This window comes from Furipterus horrens, unplaced genomic scaffold, assembly GCF_987537825.1.
Source record: "Furipterus horrens unplaced genomic scaffold, mFurHor1.1.pri manual_scaffold_10, whole genome shotgun sequence".
NCBI lineage: Eukaryota > Metazoa > Chordata > Mammalia > Chiroptera > Furipteridae > Furipterus > Furipterus horrens.
Genome location: NW_028327180.1, coordinates 78,982,854 through 78,986,251, shown reverse-complemented (window position 1 = coordinate 78,986,251; position 3,398 = coordinate 78,982,854). Strand labels below are relative to the sequence as shown.

Genomic DNA, 3,398 nt, shown 5'->3' with positions numbered 1-3,398 from the left:
CCAGTCCTGGGGCAGCTGGGGGCCTGAGAAGGGGGTAACCCCAACCAGCCCCTCGTACTCAGTCTCCAGGAACCAGAGTGCTGTTCCCCCTAAAGAGGCGGAGCTCCCATGCCCCATCTTTGGGACAGTGACTTGCCCCCCACCCCCTCCCCGCACAGATCTCCTGAGGGTGTGGACCTGTCTGTCTATCCTGGCTCCCAAGAGGCTAGAGAGAACTTGCTTCCTCAATAAATGACCCTCAGCATTCCTGAGCACCCCTCCCCCCATTAGAAGCCTTGGTGGATATGACTCTGTCCCCTGACCATTTCTGAGGAGCACTTCTGGGCTGAAGGAGGCCATGGGAAGCCTCTGACAACTAGGGGTTCCTTCTGTCCCCCGACTGTCCTCACACAAGGAAGGGGGAGATATCTCCAGGGGATGCAGAGCTAGAGTTAATTTGGTGCCCAGACTTTGAGACCAGACTTTGAGCTATGTGACCTTGGGCCAGTCACTTACTCTCTCTGAGCAGTTTTCTCATCTGTAAGATGGGGTTAAAAGACCTACCTCTCAGGGCTGGTGGGAGGATCAGATGAGATAACAGATGGGAAGGAATTTTGTAAACAGTAAAGCACAGTGCAAGTGTCTGGAGACATTCTTGGGTCCAACACGTATTTATTTAACATCCACTTTCTGCCAGGCCCTGGCTCAGTCCAGGGGACACAGTCAAGAGGAAGACAGAAGGCTCCTGCTGGGACAGAAGAGGACATGAAAGTGAGGAGGACACCCTAGGCCCACAGCTCCCCCCCCCCCCCAACACACACATACACACCCACCCAGAGAGATTGTGTCCCTTGTCTCTGGAGGCTGTCTGGGGTGGTCCAGTTCCTCAGTAGTGTCACCATCAAGCAAACACAGCAGCCCAGGACTGGGGTTGCTTCCAGGGCCCCACAATGAAGATCACTCATCTGGAGGAAGCAGGACTGCAATTTGTAATCGAAATCACCTACCGACATTTCCACAAATTAGTCAGAGGAATTTCTCCCAGGGAGTCAAGGAGAGGGGGCTTCCAGCTTGAGAAAGTGGGGGTGGGGAGAGAGAATGGGGCTTCTCTGAGTCCCCCTTGCCCGCTGATCTGCTGTAGCCCTGCTCCTGTGGGCACTTGACCTCCCAGAGCTGCCGCAAACTCCTGAGGTGGCAGCACTGAGTGGTCAAGAGAGAGCCCAGGTCTAGGAGCCAGACCAGCCAGGGTTTAACCCTTAGCTCTGCCTCTAGCCCGCTGTGTGACCTTGGGCAAGGAACTTGACTTTCTCGGATTCATTTCCCTAATACTAGTATCTTCAACTTCATTAGGCTTTTGTGAAGACTAAACAAGGTGATTGATGTAAAGCCCCTTGCGCATTACTAGACTAGGCATAGATGAGCTCCTCAATTAATTTTTGTCTACTTAATATTTACATGGCACTTACTGTGGGCCACAAACTATTCCAAGTACTTTACAAACACAAACTCGTTTAAGCCTTACAAAAACCCATTGATAGGTATTATTATCATTCCATCTTACAGATGAGAGAACTGAGGCCCAGAGAGAGTAAGTGACTTGCCCAAAGTCACAGAGCTACCTAGTGGCAGAGCCAAAATGGAAACCCAGGCTCTTTCCTCTCCTGCTTTTTCCCATCGTTCTCTTTCCAGCCCCTGGTTATAGAACCTGAACCAAGTGAGAGAAGGCTGATTTAAGAACGAGCCCCCTCCCACAGCCAAGCTCTGTCTGCCCCAACCCCAGCAGGCCTGAGCAGGTGCCTGGGCATAGAATGGGCTAGGGCCCCAAGCTGCTGGCCTTTGCACTAAGCTTCTTCCCCAAAAGGTGATCTTGTTAGTGAACCACCCCCCACCCCCACCCCGGCTGCCAGATCGGCCTGTTACATCAACCCTCCCCTTGAGCTTCCAGCTTCAATTTGGAGCCAGAGACATCCAAGCCTTTGCCTTCAAACTCACCTCACAGCCTGTCCTTGCTCAGACGCCTGCAGACGCCTGGACCAAGTGAGGGGCAGAGCCACACAGGAAGTACAAGTGACTGCCCACAGCCTTGGAGAAACATTGAGACAGAAACCCCGTCAGTGGCTTCCTTCCCTTGGGAGCCCCAGGCCTCTGCTGTCGCACCTCTGGTGAGGGAGAGCGGCCTGGGCGGGCCACGGGTGGCCAGCTCTGACTGGCAGACGTGCTTCCTCAAGCTGAGCTCTCTCCGTGGTGTCATTTCCTCCCATTAGTCCTGTCTCTGCCCTCAGGCCCCGCAGGCCAGCCGGCTCCCTCAGGCTGGCAGACATCTGGAGGTGGCCATCACTTAGCAGGAGTCCCCGCTTAGCCTGAATGCTTGGTGGCCTCAGCCAAGTCTCAGAAGGCAGGATTCCTGGAGCCTTCCCCCTCCACGCCCCCCATGCCTGCTCTCCACCTCACGACTAGCAGGGCTGCAGGATTGTAGGCACAGCCTCTGCCAAGCACTTCTAAGGGCCTGGTCCCAAGCACAGCCATGCTGACTGGGGACAGTAATAATTGACACCGGTCACCACTTAGCAAGCGCCTACTCTGCACTAGACACCACGCTAAGTACGTTACCAGCAGGGACTCATCCTGTCTTCCCGGCTCTTTGAGACAAATATTCTTTTTGCCTTCACTTAACAGATGAGGAACTGAAGGCTCCAAGAAGGAGGCGTCTCGCCTAAGGTCCCACCCATAATGAGTACATGGAGAAGCCCCAGTTCACACGAAGACTGTGAGGTTCCAGGCCAGCTCTTGACCATCAGACGACAAAGATAGCAGTCAAAGGACAGGAGACTCACAGGAAACAGAGACTGAATTGCTCATGATGTTGAGTGGTTCCAATTCTAAAGGCCATGAGAGTCTGGAAGAAGAGAGATCTCGGCAGATGGGAGAAGGTGGAAAGGCTTCCTGGGTGAGGCAGAGACCACAGATGAGCCTTGATGAAGCAAGGCATCTCAGACACTGCAGTATTCCCAGCCAACACACCCATGGGAGTAGCCCCCCAGGAAAGTTGAGGAACAGAGTTGGGTTGAACCATTACCTCAGCGCTCCATCCCATGGGCAGCAGGCATTTATTAAGCACCATAGTATGAATGGTCCATGTTAGTACTCAGCAAGGGCACAGATAAAGTTTCTATCGTCCCAAGAAGCTGGGAGTCCAGCAACGCAGGAATGAAGCCTCACAAGAGCTGTGATGACCAGTTTGGAAAGTAACTCTTGCTACGTTTCTCCATACTGAGGACACAAACCAATATATTCTGGGATAAAGAGCACCCTTTCCTACCTCCCGAAACCAGGGGCACTAGTGTTCCCCCAAGGACTTGCAGAGGAGCCATGCTCTTTGGAAAGTAACATGCAGAAAAATAGTTTTATGGTCAAATGAG

At 53.1% G+C, this 3,398-nt stretch overlaps 1 long non-coding RNA gene across 1 annotated transcript; it reads right to left on the bottom strand.

The window, feature by feature from the left end:
- Window positions 1-593: 593 nt before the first annotated feature.
- On the bottom strand, window positions 594-2,007 carry LOC150000800 (uncharacterized). Its single transcript, XR_016513548.1, has 3 exons — window positions 1,972-2,007; window positions 813-944; window positions 594-724 (listed from the first exon to the last, which is right to left on the bottom strand). It is a non-coding gene; the product is annotated as an uncharacterized LOC150000800 (long non-coding RNA).
- Between the last annotated feature and the right edge of the window lie 1,391 nt (window positions 2,008-3,398).